At 30.5% G+C, this 18,794-nt stretch overlaps 1 long non-coding RNA gene across 5 annotated transcripts in view; it reads left to right on the top strand.

The window, feature by feature from the left end:
* Positions 1 to 2,215: 2,215 nt before the first annotated feature.
* The window catches only part of LOC101255636 (uncharacterized), a 56,483-nt gene continuing 39,904 nt past the window's right edge, over positions 2,216 to 18,794 (top strand). For 2 of the 5 annotated variants that reach the window (XR_011211887.1, XR_011211888.1), the window contains exon 1: positions 2,216 to 3,202. This is a non-coding gene — a long non-coding RNA (uncharacterized lncRNA). The remainder of the gene's footprint in view (positions 3,203 to 18,794) is intronic. The other 3 variants (XR_011211889.1, XR_003244160.2, XR_183159.5) reach the window with 3 other exon arrangements.

The following is an 18,794-nucleotide window of genomic DNA, read 5'->3' as shown; positions in this document are numbered from 1 at the left end:
TATCACTTATTAATTTGAAAAACACACTTCTCTCTTTTATAACATCTCATTATATGTGTAATACACTTTCTCTTTTCAAACTATATAGACTTTGCAGATTCCCTAGAGTTTTAGCCAAATAACAGACACATACGTCTAAGGATGTTTTTTGGTACAAAGAAAAAAATTTATAAATTAATTAAGTAATTTTCTTATTTATTTTATTTTGGTAAATAGATAAAAAGTATTTGAGTGAAATTTATTTATATTTTTCAACTTTACTTTCAAATCAAACTCTACCCTTATTTTTGTAAGTATTTTAAATTTTTAACTGAGTTCATTAATATTGTAAATAGAATATTTTTAAAATCAAAATATATTTGCAAAATTTGAAGTCAGTTTTTATTATTTTCATTTTAATATTACATGTATTAAGCCTGTATGCATATTCGTATGCATATTTAAGTTTCACCTATCATTTATTTTGGAAAATATATAAAAATTCCTTCTAAATTTTGCGGCAAAAGTTACTTTAGCACTTAAATTATATGGATATTTAAATATCCTCTTAGCATCTTTCAAGTGATTAAAACACCTCCAAAGGAATGATGTGGCAGAGTGCCACTATCCTAAAAGTGCATGAAGAAAGAGAAGAAAAAACACTTAATTTTTAAAGTCCTAAAAATGGTCTTTTTTTATTGGTCAATATATAAAAATTATTTAAATAGTTTTTTAATATATTAAATTTTTAAAATATGTAAATTTTTCTTATTAAGAGGTAAATGAAAATAGTGAGTCCCCTTTTTAATTTCTTTAATTTTTTTTTTCATTTTGTTGTCTTCTTCAATACACATCTTTCTCCATTGAAACATATCATCCTCCATCTTCATCCCCATCTCTATCCATTATTTTGATTTCACTTGTCTTTTACTAATTCATAAAATTCAACATCAATTCATTTTATTAACGTCGATTTCGCAAATATAAACTTTCTTAATTTTTGGGTGACTCGTTTCGATTTCTAGATCATTCAAACATTTCTCATAAAATTTATATTATTTTTATCAACTTTCTTCTGCAATCTCCATTTCTTGAGTTGTCAAGGGAAAATTGGCTTTCAAAAAAATCAATTCTTAAAGAGGGTAAATTCGTTGGGAGGGTTCGAAGAGTATAATGTGAATTTTCGTTTATAAAGTGACTTAAAATATTGTTGAATAGTGGTGAAAAAGAAAAAAATCGAAAGAATTGAAGGTTGGAATAATGATAAACAAGGAAGAAGAAAAAGAGGGTAAGGGTGGGGGTGCGGTGGAGTGAGGGTATGCATTTAAAAATTAGTCAATTGATATAATTAATTTAAAAAAGTGTATTAGAAAAACTAGTGAATAAGTAAAAAAAGAATAAAAAGTGAATGACATGGTGCCTACATTGTTATGATGTGGCGCTCATTTGGCTAAGATATGGCAGGTGAGAGTGGTGTTCCAATCTCAGGGTGGAAAAAAATCACATCAAAGATGTTAAGGGGTATTTAAACGTCCCTATAATTTAAGTAGTAAAGTAAATTGTCCGACCAAGTTCAAGGTTTTTTTTTTTATATATATATATTTTCTTCTTTTACTTTCTATCATCTATATAGGTAAATAAATTTTGATTCTAGTAAAATCTTTTCTAAATTATAATTTAAAATTTGTTACATTTTAAGTAGATAATCTTCTAAGAATTTATTATTCAAATATATAGCTGCTTAATTTTTGTCATTTATTTTTTTATTATTTGCATTGAAATATGTATATAAGGCTATCACATAATAATTTTTATTATTAATATTCAAATTAATTTATAATTCTATTTATTTATTTCATTATTGAATAACATTAGCTTATACACTCAATAAACATTTTTTACTTTTTTTTTTAAGAAAATACTTTTTATAGAAAATTTGTTAAATTCATACATATATATATATATATATATATATATATATATATATATATATATATATATATATATATATATATATATATATATATATAGTATATTATATGATTATTTCAAAAAATCATCTCAGGAAAATTTTAGTTTTAGTTAAATATTTAGCTAATTAGTTTAGGTATATAATAGTTTATACTTTAAATTATTTAGTTTATATTTGAGTTAACTATTTTATTTTTGTTAAGGTTAGAAAACTCATAAATTATTTATACTAATTTTTCTTATTCAGTCTTAGCCGAATTCACCAAATAAATTCAATTTGACTAATTTTTAATTCCCTTCTTCAATTTTGCTCTATCTGAACTTGGGCTTCTTCTCAATTCACAGCGGCCAACCCATCCAACATTTCAATTAGACAATACCATCAGCCGACCCATCAGAAATACCCAACCCAAATCCCATTTCATCAATACCAACTCCTAGCCCACTCCAATTTTGTCGACCCGACCCACCCTTATTTTAGTTTTCCTCTCTAATGTAACAACGACATTTTTCACGGCGTAGCAACGACATTGATACGTGAACGGCACATATATGCTCCATATGCGCCTTGTTCCTTCCCACGCGAGGGCGAGTAGACAAAAATCACGTTCAACATCCTTAAAGGACGCGGCTAGACGGAAAAAAAGAGGAATACCTGCCCTTTTGTCGTCTTCTTCCTCATTCCCCTCAGACCAGTACAGTCCTCAGTTGAGAAGAACACGTGTTTCCGTCCTTGGGATCGTGAGATCAAGCCACGTCTCACCCCAAGGACTATCGAAATCATCAAACCGTCCATCCTCCTTTCCAGTTTTGGGAATGTCTTGAAGCCTCAGAAAAGATGTTTATCCAAATTGATGAAAGTTTTTTGGGAATTCAAAAGGAAAGTGGTCCACGTTCCTATCCGCTTGTGCCCGTTTCCCTCCAATAGAACCCTAATTTTTCCCCCATATATAATCACTTGTGATTCACTGTTAAAGGAATTTTTTTGGAAGAGAATTATTCTTGAGCGGAAAATAGACAAAAAAATTACCTTAAGCAGAGTAATAGAAATGGGCACTAAAAATACTTTTTAAACAGGGGAAATAGTCGATTTCGGCCAGCTCTTCTGTTCTTTTGTTGCTGGTGTTCCTCCCCATTATTTTTTTGTCAAGATTCGAAAATTCATTTGGGTCTCTTGCTGCTGTTCGGCCCTGTGCTCGTGGGGTAGAAGTCACTTCGAAGTTCGTCGTCACTGTTCACTGCACATAAGCAGGTAACAACTCCCCTTTTGTATGACTTTCTCCTCTTATATGTTTTTGAAAGGGTGTCCTCTTCAATGTCCTGGAAATGTGTTTGTTGCTGCTGGCTGTTAGATTCTTGACATAATGATGACTACATATCAGTGTTTCTTTAGCGATTTGGAACCATCCAACATGGAGGCGTATATTGTTCTGTTGTAATAGTTGGCTCTCTTTCAAAGCGCCTCACCTGCTGATTTTTTTTTTGTTCGGATTGTTTTCATTAGCTCGCAAATTTGGATTCCTTTTTTTATTTGTTTGCTCGTGAGGTAGTTTGAAAGAATTGTTTGTTCACAGATTAATGCGGTTCATGTGACTATCCTTTCCCTCCTCTAAATTGTGTCCAAGATATTTTTGTGGGTATCTTTGTATTTAAAGTTTGTTCCCTCTGTTACTCTTAATGTTGTATAGTTTGCATATCATACTTCCTTAGTGAGCTTTTTCTTAGAAACATGATAGAACATATATACACCATTTCTAGTTGTTGCTTATAATCTCCGTTGTCATTTCTCCTTTGCCATCAGAATGTATGTTAGCTTAACTTGCAATTTCGGGTAAATGGTTTGTTTAACTTTCTACCTTGCTATCTCTAGACATAGTTATTTATTCTATTCTGATTTTATTTTTTTAAATTTCTAGTGTTATATTCAAATAACTTGTTTCTATATGAGTACGTCTTTGCTTCATTGATTGGAGTTTGTATTCTCCCCTCACCCTCTCGTAAGTTCGATTTAATGTGATGCCTTTGTCCTAGTGAGAGTTCAAGAAATAGGGTTTGGATGTGATCATTTAGTCAAAATTTTTTCTTATTTGGTTTGAGTTGAAATCTTCCATGATATAATGGTGGTGTTTTGTTCTTAAGTGTATCTGTCAATCATAAACTATTTTTCCTTCCTTCAGCTCCAACAACTTATGCTGGCAAAGTCCTTTTTTTTAAAAAAAAAATAATAAGAAAAATCATGGCTTACATTTCCAAATTCTTTTGTTTATTAAATGTATGCCTCTTTGAGAAAGGTCAGAATGAAATGAAAAATATCTTCTAACTCTAAAGCACTTGTAGTGGTTCACTTTTGATATCATTACATTTTTATCATCTTAATAATGAGGTAGTAAATGTTTTTTTTAGCTTGGCTTTTGTTGAAATTGTGTTTACATGATTTCTATGCCCTTTGAGAAAGTTTTAAATATCATTCTTATCGGTTACTGTTGATTGAGTTTCGTTTGAGTTTAGCTTCAATCAAGTTTCTCGCGGTTATTTTTGTTTGTCTTATCATTGTGAGTAGGTGCTAATTTTTGTTCATGTTGTTCTTTTCATGTGAAACTCCTCTTGGGTCCATTTGGAATCCATTTCCTCTCCTTGTGTACTCTTCGATCCATGAAGGCTCAATCCTTCATATCCGAGTCAAATGTAATTGCCATTTAATCAAGATAACATTCATTACATGAGTCATCATAACAAAAGAGGATCCCTACAATAATTAACCTCAAAGCTTATGTGTGTAATGCATGAATAAGAGTCCACACTCTTATCCATGATAATCAAGGCCTCTTGAGTAGCCATAGTTCTTCCTAGACTTGACCTTGTGGGAATTAGCCTTTACCGACATAGACTATGTGAGATTCCATGGAATCTGGTGTCATGCCCACACCAAAAAGAGATGTCCTACTTGCCTAAGGCAAAACCAAAATATATATTAGATTTTAGGTCGATCCAATAGATAAATAATCTAAAGGGGCACATAGTTTATGGGATAGAAGATTGCTTCTAGAAACTCCAAACATACTTAATGGGGAGCTTCCATCTCATTTAGATTAACTTTATAAACCCAGACTTTCGTAACGGGAGAGACTCTATTTCATTTTAAATATCTTGTGGGTGCTAAGTATAATTCCCATGAAGTATTTATTGAATCCTAACTTATTTTATTAGGATAGCTCATTAGATTACGCGTGAATAAACTTTTACAATCCATGTTTTCATGTTAGATTTAAATGTTGAGAACTGACTTTCAACCTAGAAACTTCAATATGTGAGAAAAACATTCACATTATGCTCATTATGTGTTTATGAGAACGAACATTCAATCAACACAGTAACATAGCAAATAATCATACATGAGTGTGTACGTGAGAATGACCTTTCAACAACACAACAATAATAATCATATTAATAAAGTATACATATGAAGCCATAATTAAGCATAATTCTCATGTTTTACCCCTCTTGCATCAAGGATCACATTCAACCAACAACATCTATGGTTAACACATTAAACATGAAAATAAGCATGATTCAGATAACTCAACTATTACAACATAATCTCATTTTACTTATCTCTCCACAATCTACTGGTAAGATAGTCATAAATTAGAGATATAGGTGTTTTAATGGGTTCTTGGGAAAATCTAACATCAAAAGAAAAAGAAATCCTCTAATACATAATTCTAGTAATCAATACATTATATGCATGATTCTATAACGTTCTACAATCATCAATCAATACCCACACTTTAAGATCCAATTTGGAAAAATAGGCAATCCATGGATTCTTGAGTAATTAAACTTAAAATCATATAAAATCATCAATATATCCATACACAAACATTATTCAATCATTTAAAAAGAATTAGAAAGGAATCCAAAGAGTTGCTTCGCCTATTAGTGATAATAGGAATATGCGTATTTTGATGTTACACCCCAAAAATTTCTAAGTGAAGACATGAATTATTCTACGAATGTGTAACGGCACAAACTCGATGATTTCTAATTATACATAGGTTTGAAGATAAATTCTTATGTTTGGGAAGTGTATTGGATGTAAACTAAGGTCAGAAGTTTCCTCTAGCATAAAGTCGAGATCAGAGATTCCTTATCGGTTGAGTTTTGGTATACTATTTTACTTAGGTAAGTATTAAATGACCATATCTCATAGAATATAAAATTTATGTGAAAAAGAATATATCAAATTAGAGGTCAATGAGTCTTCTTTCTAATGCCACCAAGTTTTCATCAATTGGAGTTTAGAATAAAAAGTTATGTTCTTTTTACTGGACACTATCCAGTTGTGCACCGGCTGCGCGCCCGAGGTATATTCCGAGGGATAGCATGGCGAGGAAGTTGCTACTGACTTCCATCACATTGGCCGCACACCTGATACATTTTTTGTGAGATAGTGAGTCGCAATAGCCTAATAAGAAATCCGAAAGACTTAGTCGACCTCCCTACTTAAAAAGTTTATCCTAGAAAGAGAAGTACGCAATAAACTAGCTTCTTTTAAGGTTGATTCGTCATCATGGGTAAGATTTGATCATAAAATTTTATAATTTCTTAATTTTAACACCAACTAACATCATCTACCCATTAAATTTATAAGTGTTCCAAGAAAACCAACCTCTAAGGTTTAAGAAATGAATTCTTACCATATTTTCCTCCAAAGATGTCACCTTTCATTTAGAGTTTAGTACTTCATGTAGTTTAGTTCTTGAATAATTATTCATGCTAATTTTATCACATGAATCATATTTATTTAAGAATTGTTGAAAGCTTTTGCCCAAATATGTTAATGTATTGACTTCTGAATTAATTTAAATTCATGTATTTAAAGTTATCACTTGAGAAGAGTTTGTAAGGGAAAACTAATTGTTCCAAATGAAGTGTTTTCAATTGAGATTTTGGAAGAGCATAAATAGTTTTTGAAGTAGTTTTAGTTAATAAAATAAAGATCATAATATCATAAAAAGGTCTTTTTGAGCACTAATTCAACATATATATTAGTATGGGAATTATTGCACGATTTTAGTCTTTGTTAGTTGAATAGTCAGGTAGATGTGGGTATTGTCTCGACACATATCTTCAGTTAGTAGATGCTTCATAGGTAGACAAAATTAGTGAGTTAGTTTTGAGTCTTTAGTATTCACAAGTTTTAGAACATTATTATAATTTTAATTATTTATATGCGATTTATTTGACATTTTTGAATGAGACATATCTTTAAATAACTTTGGATCTTTATTTTATAAGTCTTACACATGTATGCATAATTTTTAGCTCAGTAGTCATCTAGGTCAAGGTTTCCCTTGGAACCAACATAGTTGTGAGTGCTTGCAACATCCAGGGTGTAGTCTTGAGGTTTGCCCGACATGGTATTTGAGAATATAGTTCAAGTGTCCTAGGGTGTCTACAGATTAGTGCTTTTTCTTACGGGTGTGTGGTGGACTACATTTATAATCAGGAGGCCTACAGGGCCTTAAGAGATGATTTCCATTCTTTCATACTTTAGTTCATGTAATAAAGTTGTTCCATAAGAAACTTATTCATATTCATGTGTTGATCAAGCGTATTTAACTAAATTTTGGGTGCAAGCGGAATTAAGAGTGAGAGAGAGAGTTGTAGAGAAAAAGGGATCAGGAATGATTTTATTATGAGGGAGAACCCTCCAATTATACAAGATATTTTTAATAATTTGGCCAAATGACCGACACAACTTTACATTTTACTTTTACACCTGGCCTTATTATATTCGGCCGACACAAGAAAACAAAATACTTTTACACTTATTGGCCTTTACTTTTTATATGGCCGACATAACTTTTACATATGGCCATCTTATCTTCTGGCCGACACTACACGGCAAACTACTTTAATAAAGACATAAAATTACAAAATACTTTTTTTTTGCCAGGTGTAAAAGTAAAATGTAAAGTTCTGTCGGCCATTTGGCCAAGTTGTTAAAAATTTCTTGTATAAATGGAGGGTTCTCCCTCATAATAAAATCATCCCTGATCTCTTTTTCTCTACAACTCTCTCTCTCTCACTCTTAATTCCGCTTCCACCCAAAATTAGTATCAGAGCTAGTTTACAAAAAATAAGATATGAAAAATTCAGAGATAACAAATCTACAAGAATAGGTATATTCGTTTATGTTCATGGGTAGCTAAATCTATTTATTCTTGATAATCTCTTGTTGATTATGATTATTTATCATGTTTTAATAATGTTATAATAACCATCTTTAGAAAGTTTGCTACAGAAATATTCTGTGAATAAGTATGCTCAGACTATACCATCCTAAGGTTGAAACCAATAGGCAAGAAGGCCGTTTAGGGGAGTAAACAAAGTTGAGGCGCTATTAGGGTAACTGATCAAAGAAGAAAATTGTAGTAGTGACTAGACGAGATGATTATTAAACCATTATTATTACAAAAATGAATAAGTATAATCTATTAAGAGGTTGGAAGGAATAAAATTTTAAGTGAAAAAATGAATAAAATGAACTCCTATTTATTAGACGATGATGTTAATTACAAGATATTAATACTCTATATACTAAAAGGTCTTAATACAGATATAAAAAGAAGAATTTATGATATATTAGTAACATATGAGATAATAGAAATAACAACCCAAGGTTGGATTGAATTAGATATACAAGATAAATTTTAAGATGATTTTTATTTTGACATAAATGATTTATATGATGATCTAGAGATATTCAGAGATCAATGATAAAATGTATATATTGGGTAAAAGCTAATGAAAACATAGATCAATATGATAAAATAGAATTAGAAATATAATGATTAAATCAAAAAGGTTTGAAATTTGACAAAAAACGAAGTAATAATATTTATAAGATAAAATTTATTAAAGACCCAAACAAATTAAGTAAACTTTTTAAAATTTTGTAGAGAAAAATATAAATGAATAATACAACAAGCAAAGAAACTAAAATAACAAAAACCAAGATAAATAAAAAAGTACGAAAGATATTGAAAAAATTAAAACCCTTATACATAGAATATGAACTATCACAACTTACTAAAAACGATAAGACAAATTATTTGATAAATATAATTTCAAAAACAGAATACAAATATGTTTCTTATTTGAAAAAACAGTATGAACAAAGAAATATATAGGCAACAACTGATAAGAAAAATAGATGAAAAAAGACAAGAACTACAACAGAGGAAAGAAAGATTAATAGAAAACATGTTAGCAGGAGTATGTAATAAATCAATAATAGCACAAAGAAAAGTTATATTTATGTTAGAAATACAAATAGATCACCTTGAATATAAATTACAATATAACATAATTTATAAATTATAATGAATAAAAATAATATTTTCAAAACCTAGGAAGACTATATAAAAAAATAGTAAATAATTTATATTTAATATTAGAAAAAGAAACAACAAAATTAGAAGATAAGTCTAACAACTATGATAAGAATAACAAAAGAAAATGAAGAAATAGACAAATCAAAAGAAATTGAAAAAATAAAAATACTAGCAAAACAAGAAGTACAACATTTAGAAGAAATAAAAAATACAAGAATAAGTGATTTAGAAAAAGAATTAGCTAGGTTAAAATTATTATATGAAACTAAACAAAAAGAGAAACAGATAGAAAAGGAAAAAGAACTAGAATTAACTAATGAAATAAAAGAGATGGAACAAAAACTAAATGGAGACCTTGAAATAAATGAAATAGACGAAAAAGAATCAGATACAATAAATGACCAAAAATCAAAAATAAGTGATATAAGTGAGACATACACAGAAATTCTAGAACAGGTAAATAAACCGAAAAAACTAGAAATAAACACAGGAGATATGAATCGACCTAGTACGTCAAGAGTTAAAACTCCAGACAATAGTCCCAGAAATAGTCCTAGAATTAGTCCTAGATGGACACCACCAACTTATTATACAGAAAGTTATCAGCAATCAGATAGAACTAACGCAATATGGAATAGTAGATTAAATAAAAATTGGATACCAAAACCAATAAACGAACAATATAATTTCTTAGATCTAGATTGTGTTACAGATATAAATAAAGCAATATTACTATGGATAGGAAATATATCTAAGCAACTAATAGATAACAAAATAAAAACTACAAAAACACCAAGGTATATAGAAAGAACATTTGTAGGAACAACAAGACTATGGATAGAAAATCTACCTTCAGAAAGTTTAGAAGTACTTAGAAGTGACAAGAAAATAGATGGATCTCCATCAACAACAAATATAAATATACTAGATAAATATGAATCAGCAATAAGAAACGAATTTGGTGGTATGATGTCACGACCCAAATCCGAGCCGCGACTGGCACCCACACTTACCCTCCTATGTGAGCGAACCAACCAATCTAACACTTAACATTTCAACGTATATCAACAGAAAGTAATGCGGAAGACTTAAACTCATTAATAAAAACAATTCAAAACTATTATTACCATCCCCAAAACCTGGAAGTCATCATCACAAGAACATCTACGTTCAAATGACTAAACTAAGAGTATTCTAAAAGCTAAAAATACATAAGAAGCTAGTCCATGCCGGAAGTTCAAGGCATCAAAACTTGAAGAAGAAGATCCAGTCCAAGCTAGAAGCATTAGCTCACCCTGAATTTCTGATGTAGTAAGACTGGCTTGAATTACTGTTGAGTTGAAGACGATGACACGTTTGCTGCACTCCACAAATAAACAAGAAGAAAACATAAAAGTATGGGTCAGTACAAAACACGGGTACTGAGTAGATATCATCGGCCAACTCAAAATAGGGAACAGTATATATCAATATTATCGTAAATCAACTATAAAACTCAACATGTAGCCACAACAAGTTCATCCATGAGGGCTCAAGCCTCAACACCATACTCATTTGGGAATTATGTTCGTTAGATTGAGTATATTAACATCTTTCAAGATTCATTATCTTTAATTCTCTTGTGTCGGTACGTGATACTCCGATCCCTCATATTCATTATTCCTCTTGTGTCGGTACGTGACACTCCGATCCCCTATATCTACGTGTCGGTTCGTGACACCCGATCCCCTAATTCTACGTGTCGGTTCGTGACACCCGATCCCCTAATTCTACGTGTCGTTTCGTGACACCCGATCCCCTACATCATTCTGTAAATCATCAGGCCTTCTCTATACCAAGGCATCATCAATCCCATTACTTTAATTCATCAAGCCTTCTTCTATACCAATGCATCATCATTAATGATGTATATTAAAGTTTCCTTTCAAGATTTGGGATTCAATATTTTCATCATGCTTATCTTATCACAATCATATAATCATATTCACGCAAACATACAATTAAGCATATAGTAGGGTTTACAATACTACCAATACATATCATTCTCTATTAAGAGTTTACTATGAAAGCATGAAAACCATAACCTACCTCCACCGAAGATTAGTGATCAAGCTAGCAAATCTTTCTCCAAGCTTTGTTTCTCCCTTCTCGTTCGATTCTCCCTCTCTCTCTTGTTCTTTCTATTTTCTTTATTCCAACCCTCTTTCTTTTACCCTAATTAGTATATAATTAAGAATAAAAGATGGCAATAATACCCCACTAATTAACTTAGGGTTACCTCTTTTAACCCCTCAAGAATTTGAGTTATTAATATAAATCCACGAACTTTATAATTAAGGCAAGAATAGTCAAAAACGTTCCTTAAAACTTAACCAGAAATCCGACTCTGCCTGGGATTTGCGCAACCTGTGACGGGCCGTCGTGCCTGCGACGGTCCGTCCTGCAGGTCGTCGTAGAGTTCAGAGACCCAAATTTCCACCAAGGGTCTGTGACGGTCCGTCACACCTGTGACGGTCCGTCCTGCCATTCCGTCACAAAGTTCAGAGAGTCGATTTTTAGTACCCAATTTCAGATTTTCTAAGTGTTTTGAAATGAGACCCTGCGACGGTCCGTCGTGCCCATGACGGATCGTCGTTTGGTCGGTCGCCTCAGCCTGTTTTTCCAGAATTGAAGTCTGTTGCTCGAAACGACTAAACGGGTCGTTACATTTGACCACGGATATAAGAGAACAAAATAGAGAAAAAACAATAAATAGGCAACTTATGACAAAATTAGCTATATGTAAAATGTGTTATATAGAAGAATACACTTGTGCATTTAAAGCATATTATTACAAAGCAAAATACAATTTTGATGAAGCAAAAGAAATAAGAAAACAATATTTTACGAAATTACCAAAACCATTTAGTACAAAAGTAATAAAAGATTGGAATGATGAAGGATTAGTAGATACTTTAGGAGCAAGAATAAATTTTTTACATCAATGGTTCATACAACTATGTGAAAACCAAAAAGAAAAATGAAAAATGAAAAAAGTACTAAACAAAAATTTAGCCAGTTGTAAAAATAAAACAGCACCACAGTTTGGATGTATAACTAAAAATTATAAAAAGAAAAAATCTAGGCAATATAAAAATTATAGAAAAATCAAAACTATGTATAAATACAAAAAACCAAGTCAAAGATATTATGTAAAAAATTATAAAATGAAAAGATCATATAGACCAAAAAGAAAAATATCCCAATGTACATGTTATAATTGCGGAAAGATTGGACACATAGCTAGAGATTGTAAGTTACCAATAGACCCTAAAAGGAAACAAATTTGCAGAAATAATTATAGATAGTGACAAATATATGCAAATAGAATATATAGACTATGAACTAAGTCAAAATGATAGTATATATGAAGTATCAGACATAAAAACAGAAAATGAAGAAGAATATATTAATCTAGATAATGATATAATAGACGAAGAAATATAATGTCTGAAGACGATATAAAAATAATATCCAAAGAAGATTATCAAAATGAAGAATTATCAGAACAAAAAATTATATTTGATAATACAATATTTGAACAAATAAAAGGAAAAGAATTAAATTTAAGTGTTGAAAAATTACTTGAAATACCTACTTTAAGAAATTGATTTAAGAGACAAAAAGAAAAATACTATGTAGTTAGTCAGAAAGAACATATCATAGATTGCAAATATACAAGAGGAAAATCACATATACCTATACTAAGTAAACGAATAATAAAACAAGAAATACAAGATATAAAAGCTAAAACACCAATAAAATATATACATTTAGGGGGAACAGAAATATTAATAAAAGCTTGTTTTAGAGAAGGAATAGATACACCTATTGAAATATATTTAGCAGATGATAAAATTATGCACCCTATAGAAAAAAACGTAATTAGTGCAGTAAAAGGAAACCTAATATATCAAAAATTTAAATTTATAATAAGCATCAATTATACAGTAGCATTTAACAGATAGAAATATAGATAAATCATTAGTTCTATATTGGAAAATGTCTGAAATAGAACTAGCACCAGACAACAAAGTATTTACAACAAGATGTAAAAACCTATATATATTGACAACAAAGCATAAAATAACAACAAGAAATAAAATTGATAAAATAAAGATAGAAAATCCTTTTGAAAAAGGAATTACTGTAATAAATAATAATGACTATAGCTATAAAGAAATTGACATAGAAGAAGATTTAGAAATTGTTAAAGAAAGATTAAGCACTTCAAGCGTACCAAATACGTTAACAAGAGCTATCTCATCAAGAATGAGTACATCTAAAAGAAACTATGAAATACCACAAAATTTATTAGATAGAGAAGAAATAACACTATATCATTATTTCATAACAGGAATATTAGACCAAAGAAAATATAAAATTTTGATAAATACAAGACAAGAAGAAAATTACATAACAAGAGAGTTAGTATTAGAAGAAGAAATTATAAAAACAGGACACATATGCCCTGGATTACCTAGTGAGATAGTAAACATAAATGAAGAAACAACGGAAAAAGAAATAATTATAGGAAGAATACCCTTAATAATACCATTTAAAATATACCAAGGAAATCATAATATTACATTGGGTGTAAAATGGTTAGAAAAAGTTAAACCGTATAATATAGAAAATGAACAATTAACAATAACTTGCCAAAATAAGAAAATAATTATAAAAAGAACAAAATGAATAATGAAAATATTTATACTTGCAAAAATTATTGTAGAAGGATATCACAACAGATATTATACCCCTATGATAGATACATGATCAGAAGCGAATATATGTAAATATAATTGTCTACCAGAAGATAAATGGGAAAAATTAAAAACACCTATGGTAGAAACATGATTTAATAATGAAGGAAGTATGATTAAATACAAAGCAAAAAATATAAAAATGCAAATATGGGATAAAATATTAACAATAGAAGAAATGTACAATTTTGAATTTACGACAAAAGACATGTTATTAGGAATGTCATTTCTAGATAGATTTTACCCACATGTAATAACAAAAACACATTGGTGGTTTACTACACCATGCGGAAACAAGATAGGAGCAAAAAGACTAAATAATAAACAACGAAAACCTATAGAATGCACATTGTCTTTCCTCGATATTTTTAGTCTTATAAAAAAAAGCAAAAGAAAAAGCATTTTGGAGATGTTATGTTATGAGTAATTTAGATATTTTAGAGGGAGTGATCGGATTTGAAGTAACTGGTAAAGTTATTATCACGTGATGAAAATGCCACAAGTTTAAGACTTGGGAATAGTCTCTTACACACTATGCATAGGTTCTTGTGGTTTGGTCCAGCTCTTTTGGGGTCTTGTTTATGCCGGAAGTTTTAGATAGGAAATGGAAAATATAAATAAGAAACAAATAACACAATTAGAGATTATCATATTTATAATAGACAAAGTTAGAATAATTAATGAACAACTAGAACAATTATACAATGAAGATCCATTACAAGGATGGGAAAAACATAAGACAAAAGTAAAAATTGAACTAATAGATGAAAATAGTATAATAACACAGAAACCATTAAAATATAACTTTGATGATTTAAAAGAATTCAAAATACATATAGATGAACTATTAGAAAATAATTACATACAAGAAAGCAATAGTAAACATACAAGTCCAACATTTATAGTTATAAAACATAGTGAACAAAAAAGAGGTAAAAGCAGAATGGTTATAGATTATCGCAACTTAAATGCTACAACTAAAACATATAACTACCCAATATCAAATAAAATACTAAAATTAAGACAAATACAAGGATATAATTATTTCAGTAAATTCGATTATAAATCAGGATTTTATCACCTAAAGCTAGAAGAAGAATCTAAACAGCTAACAACATTCACAGTACCGCAAGGTTTCTATGAATGGAATGTATTACCGTTTGGATATAAGAATGCACCAGGTAGATATCAACATTTTATGGATAACTATTTTAACCAGTTAGAAAATTGTATTGTATATATAGATGATATATTATTATATTCTAAAACACAAGATGAACATATAAGATTATTAGAAAAATTTATACATATAATTAAACATTCAGGTATAAGTGTAAGTAAATAGAAAGCAAAAATTATGAAACCACAGATAGAATTTCTATGAATACAAATAGATAGGAATGGAATAAAAATGCAAAACCATATAGTACAAAAAATAATCACCTTTGATGAAAATATAGATACAAAAAAGAAATTACAATCCTTTCTAGGATTAGTAAATCAAGTAAGAGAATATATACCAAAAGTAGCAGAGCATTTAAAACCATTACACAAAAAACTTAAAAAAGATGTAGAATACTATTTCGACAATAAAGATAAAGAACATATAAGAAATATTAAGAATTTATGTAAGAAATTACCAAAACTTTACTTTCCTGATGAAAATAAAACATTTACTTATATTGTTGAAACAGATTCAAGTGATCATAGTTATGGAGGAGTTATAAATACAAATATGAAAAGGAAAAAATAGAACACAATTGTAGATATTATTCAGGATCTTATGCAGAAGCACAAATAAAATGGGAAATAAATAGAAAAGAGTTATTTGCATTATATAAATGTTTATTAGCATTTGAACTATGTATTGTTTACAATAAATTTATTGTAAGAACAGATAATACACAGGTAAAATGGTGGATAACAAAAAAGGTAGAAGATTCAGTTACAACAAAATAAATAAGGAGATTAGTATTGAATATATTAAATTTTACATTTACAATTGAAGTAATTAAGACTGACAAGAATCTTGTTGCAGACTACCTATCAAGAAAAAGGAACCCAAACTGAACCAGAAAAATATACAATGGGAGAAATACTCAAAGCCATTACTACACTTTCTACGAAAGTGGACAGTATGGATAAAGAATTACAAAAGATGAAAAATATAAGTCAGCAGCATGACTATAAAAATGCGGAGCTATGTCGATCGGAAGACAGAAAAATTTCAGAGCTACAAGGAGACGTTGGAAAACTCCATAAAATCCATGACAATGTTTGTTTAAATGCAGCTACAACCAGCACATCTACAACAAAAGGAGTCAGTGAAATAAGATATTTAAATTCAAATATAAACAAAATCTTCGATAAATCATTTATTCCAAAGAACCAAAAAAACTCATTATTTATACCACCACAAATAACTACTTACTCAGAAAGTTTAAGCCAAGATAAAAAAAAAGCCTACAACCACATAACCCGCTCATATATTGAGAACCTTTATAAAATTCAAAATTATTTAAACTCAACACCGAAATCTCCAACTACCAAAGACCCTAATACTGATTTTATAACCCAAAAGCTACAAGGATATAATAAGTTAATAGCACAACCAGGTACTAATGCAAATCTAGTAAAAACATGTTATAGTTATGGATTGCTTAGTACAGTTTATACCCAAACAGGAGATGAAATATCTACAATACCAGAGCTATACAAAGCCTTTATGAACTATAAAAGAATTTCTAAAGGAACATTATTTTATATAAAGTTTTATTCCGCACCAGCAGAGATATTATTTGATGAGATAAAACCAATTATACAAGTCATAAAGATCGATTTAACCACAGATATGATAAAACCAATGCAAATACTAACTGATGATAGCTGGACTTTAGATCAATCTTGGAGAAAATTAATGCACCTTGAAATTGGTTAAAAAGATCTTTTGTACGAGGCAAAGGGTATTTGTTTCAAATAGCGACCCTATTCAATTGCCGGAAAGCGATACACATTCTTATACTACCATTTTTTTCTTAACAAACAAGAATGGAGCACCCCATGGAGAAGTGCTAGGATGAATAAATCCTTCATAAAGAAGACCTTGGATTTGAGCCTTAAGATCTCGTGATTCCATTGGGTCCATGCGATATGGAGGGATGTAAATAGGACGAGTACCAGACTCTAAATCAATGCAAAAATCTATATGCCTATCCAATGGCATACCAGGCAAATCTGTAGGAAACATTTCTCTAAATTTTGACACCAGTGTGATGAATTCAATAGATAGAGACTCAACCTCAACTTCTGGGATATGAGCCAAATTATCAAAAAAAAAAACCTTCACTACCAATTTTATAACCCAAATTGAGGATATGATATTTGCATGCTTAGGCTTGTACACCCTTTCCCACCTATAATTTTTCTCTTCCCTAAATTTCTAGAGTTACATACTTAGTATTACTGTTAAGCTTAACATATTAGCAGGATAACCAAGTCATGCCTTAGACTATATCACTCTCAATTATATGAAAAATAACTAAATCAGCCCAAGTTTGCTAACCCATAAACAAAATAGGACAAGCACGATAGACATGTGTGACTATGAAAGACTTTCCAACTGGGGTAGAAACATGTATAGGGGCATAAAGTATATCACAAATCATGTCAAACTTTGAGGAAAATCGCACAGATACATAAGAATAATTAGAACACAGATCAAATAACACATTAGCCAGCCGGTCACAGACAAGAATAATACCTCTGATCACTGCGTCAGGCTCCTCTGCCTCATCTTTTCCCGAAAAAGCATAACACTCAACCATACCTTCATGTCTTGTCACTTTCCTGGCTAGTTTCACATTACCCCTGCCTGTGTTACCATTTCCTCTACCTCCGTAGCCTCTCTGATTTCTCCTCGCCGACCATGTGGACTTTCTTGACTATTAATACCAATTCTTGCGGGTACCACTATTCTAGTCCATTTCTGCACCTAATCCAACACACGTGGGTTGGGATAATCTCTCCGTATATCCCAGGTTGTCCATAATCTTAGAACGTACGATGAAATGATGGTGAGCCTCCTGTCAAAGGTGAGACTCCCTATTTGTCCTATATCAAATTATGAGGTAGAGTTCCCGAGTAGTTGATTGTATAGGCGGGGCATGGTTGACTGAATTGGTCTAGCTACAAGTGTTGGCCTCCCTGCCCCTTTGGAGTATAAACCTTGTAAGTTACAAAGTTTTTATCCCTTTTTTCTAATGCCTTAACCTGACCGTCTCGCGTCACCCCTTCCACTTTCTTAGCAAAGTTACATTATTAAAGCTCTTTCCTTAATAGGTAATATCAATAGATAATACCTGCAATTGAGAATTTAATCGCTTAATAAATAAAAAAAATTCTCTCATCCTCAAGATTCACCAATTGAGTAGAATATCTAGACAAAGCATGGAACTTAGCCTCATAAGCAGCCATAGTCATACCACGTTCCTCAAAAGCCAGGAATTCGTCCTTCTTACTATCCCTAAAAGTTCTAGGCATATATTTCTCCAAAAATAGAGCATGAAATCTGGTCCAAGTAAGTGAAGTAAAATTGAATATCTGCATTCTATATAAGATCTCCAGCACTACTAACCTTATCATT

Source organism: Solanum lycopersicum, chromosome 10, assembly GCF_036512215.1.
Source record: "Solanum lycopersicum chromosome 10, SLM_r2.1".
Taxonomy (NCBI): domain Eukaryota; kingdom Viridiplantae; phylum Streptophyta; class Magnoliopsida; order Solanales; family Solanaceae; genus Solanum; species Solanum lycopersicum.
Note: the sequence above shows the minus strand (reverse complement) of the source record. Positions and strands in the feature narration are given on the sequence as shown.